At 36.3% G+C, this 12,001-nt stretch overlaps 1 protein-coding gene across 1 annotated transcript in view; it reads left to right on the top strand.

The window, feature by feature from the left end:
• Positions 1 to 2,162: 2,162 nt before the first annotated feature.
• LOC134647858 (myosin-VIIa) overlaps positions 2,163 to 12,001 on the top strand; it is a 53,916-nt gene continuing 44,077 nt past the window's right edge. The window contains exon 1 of the mRNA XM_063502197.1: positions 2,163 to 2,459. The gene's annotated coding sequence lies outside the window, so the exon portion shown is untranslated. The remainder of the gene's footprint in view (positions 2,460 to 12,001) is intronic.

Below are 12,001 nucleotides of genomic sequence, written 5' to 3'. Positions count from 1 at the left end.
GCAGTTTTGCGTCGGTGCCCAGTTTCTCCTTCCGGTTGCTAAAATCCATTTAGCACGCGTGCCTGCATCTTGTGGAAATCTGGAGGTAATAAACGAAATATTCATTTTGTAATCTGTCACTCTTATTGCAAAATTAAGAATTAGTGCCTGCAGCATATCATAGAATTAGATTATCTGAGTCGTGGCAAAACCCCCAATAACGTTAGAAAGAATCCGTAATGCTTAAATAAATATAATTTACATTCTAATTTAAACACAGTTCAATTTTATTGTTAGTATATGTCCAGTTCTACAGCAAAATTATTTATAAAAATGTTATTAAAATACAAAATACCCGAATTTTGGGGTAATTGTATGCATCACGGGCTGGTATCCCTCGAATAATAGCAATGCGACTAAATTGAATACACGTTATTAAAAGGGTGACGGCTTACTGTCAATATGCGTACGTAATTTGGTCGGTTAATTTATCAGGAAATATTTATAGGTTAATTTTTTTACCCGAGTTATTATTTACTGTAAATGCTTTTTCTACTCAGATTTTAATTGATATAGATTGTAGGATGCTGTTACTAAGCATGATAATGTGACCGAAGTATAAAATACTGTATTTACCTGTGAAATATTACGTTGTCCTGTTTTTGCCTGCAGTCACTTGTACAGCGCAAAACTGAGCAATTCACTATATTTGTTGAATTGTTAAGTACTACTACATGCACACGAAACACTGATTTCAATATTTTTCCTGATAACCTTTGCACTGTTCATATGTTTCACACCAATTTGACGTTTACGCATTGTTTGTATCCCACCATAAACTACGGTGGGGAATAAAAAAATATGAGACTCTGACAAAGACAAACAGTAATAGCGCTTTCTCTGCTACTCCTAGTGAAAGATACATAAGACTATCCCGTTCTGTCAGTTATCCCCACCACTCATGCCATGCCCTCGCAGGGGGCCGATTTTTGAATTTCGATCGCTCGATTTCGTCACTCGAAAATCGGTGGAAAACGTCGAAATGCAGATTTTTTAAATACGAGCAATAGAAATTGGGAATCTAGTGGTATTGACCACTCGTTTTCAATTCTATTAGTAGAATTTACATGCCTAGTAGTGGAGATATTACTGAACGAAATACATTCACAGCGGTCGAATTTCAAAAATCGGGCCCCGGGCCCGGTCTCATTTCTCAACCGATTCTCGTAAAATTTTGTGAGCGAGTTCAAGACTTACTTAAATTATATTATATATCTTTTTGTCACTTCAGTTTCCGAAAAAAAATCCAAATATGGGATGGGGGTTCGCGAAGTCTACAGCTCACATGGACGGGCCGGAAAAGCCTCGAAAAGCCTTCACCAAAAAGCTGGTGGTAAATATATTATCAAACGGTACTCTGTTGATAGCTCCAAACTCATTATCATACATCGGGGTTTTCGGTGCGGTAATGATTTAGTGTATTTATAACTTTGTTTATTGTAAAATAATTACAAACTATGAATTAAACGTAGGTAGTAAGGTCCAAATGTGCTTAGAAATGTTAAATTAGTGTTTTTTACAGTTTTTACCTGTTATTTGGCTAGTGTAAAACATTCCCACACCAAAAACCCCGATGTATGCTCATTATGTATTAGGACTATTAGGACAAACTAGCTGTCGAACCCACTACCACCTTGTTGATCATCGATCAAGTTAAAGGCTTTTAAAGTACTAGAGGCGCCACCTGTGATAACACACCGGCGTCAATTTAACAACGATCTAACTCTACTGTTAACTAACAGGTGAGGCGAGCTACCTGCTGAGAGTGCTGAGGCAAAACATCTGATTTTATGATTTTGATTAGAGAATAGCTACAATATGAATTCAGAAAAATCTGGTGATTGTGCCTACTAGGTTCTTCGCAAAAATTATATCTAACGGATATAATTAAATAGTTAAATTAAAGTTAATTGTAAGTTAACACCGATTTAACGATGCCTATGTAGCCTTCTACAGAGTTAAATAGTTATATGACGCAACGCTAGATGGCAGTAAAGAGCGTCGGTAATGCAGTTTAAGGCTTTGATGGTGACTTCATTACAGAAAACTATAGTTTTTGATCTGAACATGCCTGTTTTAAAATTTAATTAGTAGTATAATGTTAAATTAGGGTGAGTATTTTAATGTTCTTGATGAATATCGCTCTGGAGAGTGGCATGAGCTGTGTGTATATCAAATATGGCGGCAGGCTCTGTCGGTAAAGCAGTCGCCCCGGTCCGGTGGGTGCTGCGACACGCAAGCTCCACAGGTAGGTTAAGATTCACGGTCTGCCGCATTTGGCTGGGCCGAGCGCTCCCGACGCGGCCCGTGCGCGACATGCGAAGGATCTGTGACGTGCAGTGCCAGTGACAAAGTGCCCGTGACCCTAGTGTGTGACATGCCTCGCAGCCCCTAGCCCGCCACCCTCACGGATCTTAACGGTAAATACATACGTGACACTGTGACCTATCTGTGTTTGTGTGATCAGGTGACTGAAGCTGTACGCGATTATCTAACGGTACCATTGGGTCTGATTGATTTGAATTTCATAGTCGCACGCGCATAGCGCTCCACTTTTGAGATGATCGCGAGATTTATGTTCCACGTCGCCGTGCCCTTGTTTACTCAGTCTTAACACCTAGTCTTTACATACGTTTACTTCGCGTTACTGACACTAGTCAACTAATAACTAACGTTTACTTTGTAAAATACGAAGAACTCGGCTAAATTTATCACGTTAAATCATTTGTTAGTTAAAATTTTATGGAATTAGGCGCCAGTTTACCGTTGCGGAAGAAAGTTAAGTGACGGCAAATATGTTAAATTCTTTACGTTCTAAATTGCTAACTGGTAAAGTCTTATTGGAATCGTTAATTTTGTTATTCCAATGTACGGCTTCACGTCTGACTGATAACCGGTTGTAAATAAATAAAAACTCGATTTCGTCTTCGTTTAAATATTAATATAGCCATAAGTTCAATTTTCATATGTCTTGATATGAGTAGGTATGTATTTGAAAAGCAGTTACATGCAGCGAAGCTTAAGTTTTGGTCGCTCTCGTTGTCAACAATGGGAGTCGGTTCCCATGGAAAGTAGTAAACACATGGTCTCCACGGACTATTGTTGTATTGAATGTATTGGAGGAAACCGCGGTGTTTGCACTTCTCGCCGCGGTACGGCACGTAGCTATACTAGCTATAGTAGCTATACTATATGTGCGAACGCCGAATGTTTCGAAATTATCGATGACTCTCTAACTCGACTATTTGCTTCTTTGTTAAGTATTATACCTTCTAGAATATTTTATTATGTTCATTCGTTTCTTTAATCTCCAAATTATACATTTGTTTTCTTCAGTCGTTTATGGTTAGTCCATATTAGGTACTCATTCTTGTAGGTTTGTTCGTTTTACATACTAAATCATAGTTTATTAATTTTTTTATTAAGAAATTAGGTAGATTAAGTATTTTTAGTGCGAACGATTGTTGTAGACAACATGGCACATACCTAGTTTATAATTAATAAAACCTAAATAGGTAGGCACTATCTGCATCAGCACTAATAGGTACATTTTAGTAATCTAGGTAGTAACAAACACACACCTACGTGACAGTCAGACCCACGTCAGACCTATAAAAACCGGCCAAGTGCGAGTCGGACTCGCGCACGGAGGGTTCCGCACCATCAACAAAAAATAGAGCAAAACAAGCAAAAAAACTAGCAAAAAAACGGTCACCCATCCAAGTACTGTCCCCGCCCGACGTTGCTTAACTTCGGTCAAAAATCACGTTTGTTGTATGGGAGCCCCACTTAAATCTTTATTTTATTCTGTTTTTAGTATTTGTTGTTATAGCGGCAACAGAAATACATCATCTGTGAAAATTTCAACTGTCTAGCTATCACGGTTCGTGAGATACAGCTTGGTGACAGACGGACGGACGGACGGACAGCGGAGTCTTAGTAACAGGGTCCCGTTTTTACCCTTTGGGTACGGAACCCTAAAAACGTTTCACGTTCTTCCCGCAAGTAAAAAAAAGTAGATACCTAACAGGTTTTATAAAGATCATCTTTAATGGAATAGGTATCTTTATCAATCCAACATCAAAGCTCATACGTAAATGGAAATCAGTCCTTGGATTTCCATCATTGATAAGGAAGTAGGTATGTACCTATACCTATTTTAATAGACTTTCGACTCCGAGCACCATTTGCTTTGGAGGCTATGCAGATTTCATAAATATGATATTTATTTCAAATCAATCTTAGTGCGTTTCTTACGCAGCAATAAGTCCGAGCAAGATGCATCCGTAGATGAGAATTGAGAATAGGGGTCATCCATTAATTACGTCACACGAATTTCTAGGTTTTTTGACCCCTCCCCCCTCCTTGTCACACTTGGTCACATTTGGCTAACCCGTCCCCCCTAGTGTGACGTCACATTTTTTCTACGAAATCGCCAAATCGAATTAAGTACCTAAGTATTATTAATGTTTTATCAAAATATTTTTGACGATATAAATATTAGTAATTTTATAACCCAAAACTGCTTAGGAAAGAAAATTAAACGAATAAAAACGATTATCGTTTTAAAAACTTGTTATTTAAATGTACAGCGAATAAAATAATTTAAATAAATTTTCGGTTACTGATGAAGTTAAAGTGACGTCACAAAGTTTGTGTCTCCCCCCTCCCCCATGTCACAATATGTCACATTTTCTTGACCCCCTCCCTCCCCCTAAACGTGTGATGTAATTAATGGATGACCCCTTACCGTTTTTTATTGGCTTATACATATACAAAGCAATGTGTAACTTAGTAGATACTTACAGTCATAATTTATTATATCGATTGCAACAATGTATATCTTATTATCTCAGAAATAATTTATTTATTTCAGCTATTATGATGTAAGTACAAGACGTCGTTGAAGTCTTTTGTATAGACAATTATGCTTTAAATAATTTGATATGTCTTTATTGAAAATAAATGTGATCACTTAAAAATGATGACATGCCTTGAAAAACTGGTATGATGTGGCTTTGACCTTTGACTGTGTACAGTCAGAATCAAAAGTAGCGGATGAAACAACGCACAAAAATAATCTGCCACGCTGAAATACTTTTCCAGATAGAGGTATATCCCTAGTATCCCTACAGTTCGCGTTCAAAAGTATCAGTTATTAATTACAATATAACTTTCTACATATACCAAATAAGAAAAATATCTCCTTCTTTTTGATAAGCTATTATAGTTGGTTTTTTTAGCATTAGAAAAAAGGTAAGCAATCTTGACATGTCTTTTAATTGAAAAACACGTTTTAAAAATAAGTCACGGCAAGTACCTACCTATGTAACAATTATGAATCTAATACGATAATTTATATTCTTCTGCTTTCGCAAGTAATAGTTACTGATTTTTAAAAAGTGTTTTTCAACTAAAAGACATGTCAAGATCGCTTACCTTCTTTCTAATGCTAAAAAAACGAACTATAGAGAATGGTATAAACATTTGACTGCTTTTGATGCCGACTGTATGTATTGGTAAAAACAAGCCTAAGCTAAAAATAAAGTTATGGATCAATAGCTTAAGATAATTTAAGAGGGATAGGTATTTAGTGACTTTTTGCTAAGTTTATGATCTAATTGTTATTATTTCCGATAGTTAAACTTGTGAGCGTTGTAATCTGGTATACGGAGGACAAAATTGAGTCACATTCATTCTAAGAAAAAATTGCCCCAGGATAGGGTGTATTTTTTTGATTTTAAGACATTTTATGGGTCATATTACTCATAGGTACACAGTAATTAGGTTTCTCTCCTGTGGACTCAAAGTTAAGGGTTATAAAGCCAAATTTTATGATCGAATACCTACTTATCGATACATAATGCGATACTCCTTTACTATAAAATTAACATGTGTGATAAAACCCTTAGGTACTTACTTGTATGCTCACGCTCAAAAGCTATTGCCCATACTCGTAGGTTAGGTTGTTTTAAAATCGATGACCCATTTAGCAAATTTCACAACAGGAAACCAATGAAAGATTTAAAATACCTATCTATCGAGATCCGTCCGTGCGTGGTGTAGATGATGACAAGCTGCGAGCATGGACGCGGATGACTGACATAATCACCACTTCTGTCTGCGGCGGACATTTCCATTCAAAATACTTGGGTTGAGTGTGCACGTTTAGTTATAAATGTTATAATGATTAAAAATGATTTAATTACCAAGCGAAAACGGATCAATTCGGCAGACAAGTACCTACATGGGTTTATTAACTTTGGGCACTACTTTGGGGCATAGCCTATCCGATAGTTATGTGTGGTTTTTCATTAAAAAAACATCTATATATATAAAATTGAAAAACCAGAACGGGATAAAAAACGAGGGAAGAAGCGAGATGGCGCCTTACAAATTTCTAAAAAAGTTTTTGACACGTTTCTCGAATACCACGCACGTATGATAAGAAAAAACTGTTTAAATCTATTATCTAAATATGAGAATAGAACTAGAGCATAAAAACTATCGCTTTCGATGCGTATTTAATTTACAATAAGCAAAAGAAATTTTCATAACAATCTTCATTTTACGATGATCGGCCATTTTCGGCAACTCTCGGTTGGTTCGTTTCGGTGGTGCTACAGACAACATTATTTGATGTGGTGCTACAGACATACCAAATGATTTTGTTTGTCATGTTGGTATACAGTTATTGCGGCGTTTTATTACACGAAGTAAAATAAAAAGTGATGTCAACCTCAACCTTAGTCTATGCGGTCTATGCCCATACGAGTGACTTATGCCATATATGACTTATCAATAATATCAATCAAATTAGTATTATCGTATGATTATCGTGTTAATAATTTGTATTTAATTGTTATACATTTCTTTTTGAGTTATATTATTCAGATTGACTTTTCACGGCTTCGGCAAACATTGCCATTCGTCCGGGGAACGGGCTGCCGAGATGGGCCAAAAATACAAAGTTGATAGCAATTAAGTTATTTAATATGAAGCCCATCAGTTCAAGGGATGGTGCCCGTAATAATGTGTGTATGATAATTATACTTTAATGACTTTACAGATATAACCAATTCGGGAACTGTTTTCTCGCGTAATACGATACGACTAGACCAGGTAGGATTTTTTCTTCATGCTGAACAGTCACCATCAGATATATCGGAGCGGCCGAGGTATTCACAAATATCTGAACAATGTAAATTATAATGTAGTTAAAGTGCATGTTCAGATATTTTTGAGCGACCTTGGTGGCTCCGGTATATATCTAATGGAGACTACAAATTCATGAAGCAAATATACAGTCAGCATCAAATAAATAGTGAAGGCTAAAGTAGCCAAATATATCGTAATATAACTTTGTTGCATAGAAATAAGGATGTGTTCCGTTATATTGGTGATGTATTTGGGCATTGGAGAGACCAAAGCGGCTAAGCGCTCAGTGGCTCGGATACGAGAGAATGGGAGAGGATCGTGCCGTGAAGAGAGCGTACTTGGGACAACGAAATGGGAGACGCCCGATTGGACGTCCTACAGGTATCGCTGGAACGACGTAGTTGCTCAAGATCTGCTCAACCTCGGCCATGGCGACTGGTGAGAGCTATCGCAAGACCGGGAAACATGGCGTGATCTGGTGTCGGAGGCCAGGGCTCACTTTGGGTCGTTGCGTCTTGCGTCACCGTAGCCGTCGTAAGTAATGTCAATATCCAGACAAGGAAATGGGGACTACTTACGTTTGTATGAAAATACGATTTATGGGCGGTGGTTTTTGCAATTGGGCTTATAAAAATAAATAATAATTTTGTTGAAACAAGTTTTAAATAAATACCTACGTAGATGAAAAAATACAATCTTGCCTTTTATCAAATCACATCATTTTTTGAGCAATTTGCGAATAAAGTTATCCAAATAACGGTTATAAATAAGAAGTCCCTATCACAGTTATAAACCCTGGCAGGGTTCAATACATCATAATATCGGTATCTAACTAAACATAAGACAAACTCTTTACTTCATTTACGCGAGCGGAGCTGCGGGCCCGTCTAGTATCTACATAAAAACCTCATTTTTCTTTGGTTGGTCAATAAATAAATGTGCTGTTATAGATTAAGTAGCTGGTACGTAAGGTGGTAAATATACATTTATGGACATCATACTCGTAAGCAGCGCAATTAGTGATCATAAAATGTATAGATGATTCTACTTTCTTATCGTTAACTCGGTCTTAAGCATGATAAAGCGAAAGTTTTTAACAAAACAAAAGATGCAAACTAAATGCGGGGTCGAATGCCACGGCATTGTTTACGTCGCTCTAAAAAAGCATCAACTACCTATCTATTACCATTCTATTATCGTAACAATTGTTAGGAAGATAATCTAACAAGTTATAGTTCCGTGGTTTAGTAAACCACGGAACTATAACTTGTTAGATTATCTTCCTAACAAATAAATCCTCCTCAAATAAATAATTCCTAATAAATAAATGTTTGATTTCTGGTACTTGTTCTTTTTTTCAAGTAGGATGCGGCTAGTTTAATAATAAAAGTCATTCGCAACAATGACTCACAATAAAAATCAGACAGACGTAAAAATACATTGTTTAATTCATGTGCTATCGATCACTGACCGTCTCAATTTCACACACGAATGTACTTAATTCCTAGCGTGTAACTTTTTTGCGACAAGTTCGGACCGTCCCGCCATTAACATTTCAGCGGCGTTTCAAAGGGCACAGGAAACACTTGCGTTCGGAATATGTCCTAAAAACGTGGCGAAACCGACGCCGTGGCTTGAATTACAACCCATGAGCACTTTCACTGAGGGTCGCAGCGCGTGCTAGGTCATGATATTAATGTTGTTGTTTTTGAGCGGAACCACCTGCCGCACGCATAGTCTCTGTGGTGTTAAGGTATTGCTTCGAAATCAATAATAGGTACACATAATAGCTACTCGTATAAGACTGTGACGTGGGTAATTGTAATCGCTCCGTGAATGGCTGTGGCGCCGCAGTGGGTGTGGGACTTATTGCTTATTTGACAGTTGGCGGCTGCCAAATAGTACCTATAAAGATGTCTTCCGTTGGTGTCACTGGTATTTCCCCCACCACCAACTTCGCACATAGAATAGATTCGTCAAGTTATTAATGAAACATGAAATTAGGTACCTACTTTTAATAATAATTGCGTCGAGAGTGTAAGGAAGGAGGGAGGAAGGAATGAACAGGATGAAAAATTGCGAAAATACGACATTTGATCTTATATTTAAAGATCTGTTTTAGCCTGGTAAATATAGTTAGGTTCTCAAATCTCACGTAACAATAAATCTGATTGAAGCTTAATAAGAACTCACTGAAGCTTTGACTCTAACACTACCCCTTTGTAACAATAAAGTTTCTCATTTATCTAAGTTTCGCAGTAAGCGTAGTTAAACGATAATTACTTATCCTAACAAGTGTGATGTATTGCACAGAAACATTTGTAGGTACCTATGTACGCCACTCGTTAAATGAAGTAATGAAGAGGTAGTCACGTCTCGAAGGTTGGCACTTTCTAAAATTTCTAGTACCCCAATAGAAACTTCTGAAAGGTGCAATAAATTCGTCGTTGCTTGCAATAATATGCAGTTAAATATTATATTACGTATGATATGTTTGACACTTCCACTGACAGGCTTACTCGTGCCCAAGTGATCCTTTATTTAATTATCCTATCTTCCTGAGTCCCAAAGGCCTTTTTAAAAACCTTTTCCCAAAATGTATCATAAACTTTTATTAAATAAGACATAAAGGTTCCAAATTCAAAAACAAAAGTAAGTTCTGAGACTTAGAGGAGGCTATATACTTGTACAATAATGTTAATTTTGAGTCCTAATATCCTAGTTCCAAAAGATTTGTTCAACTGGATAAACAGAGAACAAAGGGGAAGCCAATTTTACCAAGAATACAACCTGTTAGGTAGATTAATTTTTCGTATTTATTGTTATCATTTGTAATACTATAAACTACTTGAAGAAACTAAATATTAAGAGCAGTTTTTTCAAGTTGCAAAACCAATTATGTATATAAAAAAGTAGCAACTAATCTACTTACTACTCTGCTAATATTCTTACAGTGGGGTCAATGCAAGAAGCCTTATCAACGATGTATTAGGTAGGTACGCATCGATTTGTTATGTTCTCGTGTATAGTAAGGTAACGATTAGGTGAGGGTGGGGAGGGTCGATCCCTAGGGGACACTTGGTAAACTTCATTTTTAATCAAACCAAACGAGATACATTTTTTTGCACTGGTAACACTCATTCATTCGTTCCTAACTTCACGTTCTGTCATGGCACTGTATCGGAAAAGTCAGTGGTTCAAAAATGGCGGACGGTGAAAGATTTTCTGCGTACTATATTAAATTTTCGGTAAGCTTTAACTGGATTTATTTTATAATATGAGATGGAAATGATGTTAGTGAGTGTGCTTATTTTATTTGTTGTTTATTGAAGTGATGATTAACTTGGATTACATTGATATACGCGAACACACGTTTCGAGTACGGCACGTTTTATAATCTTACTATGTATGGGGAGACTTTGTCTTTTTCTTCAGGGGAGATATGTTTCCGGGATCATGTCACCCCCAAAGCGATCAAGTATATACATTGTAATAAATTTGCTTACAAAATGATTCATAGAGCTATCATAAATATTTTCTTTTCTTTAGTAAATCATTCCGCAAAAGTACGTCCAGAGAAACACTGATTTAAACTTTCAAGGTTTTTGACTGATTATTGTTTATTAAAACGGGATTTAATGGCGTATAATTCAGTTTTTAATTATACAACCGACTCCGAACTCCGAAAACGGAATTATCCCCGTGGCCTTTGAAAAGACTAACTAAAGTTGACATCAACATTTTACGAACTACCCGCACTTGGTCTTGTTTATCAAGTTAAACGTTTTACACACAGGGGATGTTACTCGGTCGACAAACAACACTTATAACGATATTTGGTTTTCAACCGGCGATATTTGTTTTTATGGATGAAATGCTATTTCAATGGCTTTCCGACCTTATGTACTATAGAACCGACGGTCCATAGAAAGGATTTTAGGATTATGTAGCTCAAACACCGTCCTCGAAACGTGAGCAGTAAATTTCTAAACTTATTTATTATAGTAAACAATAACGACCAGAGATGGGTAAAAAAATTAAAATTGCTGTAGGTATCTGACGCTAAAAATACCTTCATAATAACTTTAAAAAATTTAGCTTGTTACAAGAAATTTTATGTTAATAACTTAGATTTTTGTTTTTTTTTTACTTTTTTTTTGGTTCAAAAATTGATTCCCTATTTTATGTTGTTTTATGGATAATACGATTACATTATTTTTTTAAAGTATAAGATTATGGATTAATATGTGTTAGATATCTTCATATATTAATTTTCTGTAGATAAAGTGAATAAATTAATGTAGATACTACCCTCGAAATATGACATTGCCGCTTAAAATCTTTTTACCAAGTGTCCCCAAATCTGGAAGACTTGATCCCTTCGGCTTAGACATCTGATTACCGGAAATACAACTTCAAAGCATGGAAGATGCAATATATATATGTTTGCTGTGTATTTTACAAATTATAGATGCATTGCTAATAGCGATCCTAGTTATATAATCACTGAGAATCTGGTATGGGGAGACATGGTAAAAATCTGTTTACCATGTGTCCCAAGAACCAGGGTCACTTGATCCCCCTAGGATCAAGGCTCCCGACCAGGGGTAAACAAGTCTCCCTTACATAGGGGACACATGGTAAAAGTCAACAGTATGGGTTTTCATTAAATAATGGTCTAATTTATTGCACAAATCTGTTCTAATTCAAACTATTAATGAAGAGATAAATTCTGAATCGTATGGTCTATAAAGTTTTTCAATACTACAAATAGTTAAGAAAATGTATGCTAAAAACAAAAGGG

Source organism: Cydia amplana, chromosome 5 (assembly GCF_948474715.1).
Source record: "Cydia amplana chromosome 5, ilCydAmpl1.1, whole genome shotgun sequence".
NCBI classification, from domain to species: domain Eukaryota; kingdom Metazoa; phylum Arthropoda; class Insecta; order Lepidoptera; family Tortricidae; genus Cydia; species Cydia amplana.
This window is presented reverse-complemented; position numbering and strand designations above follow the sequence as displayed.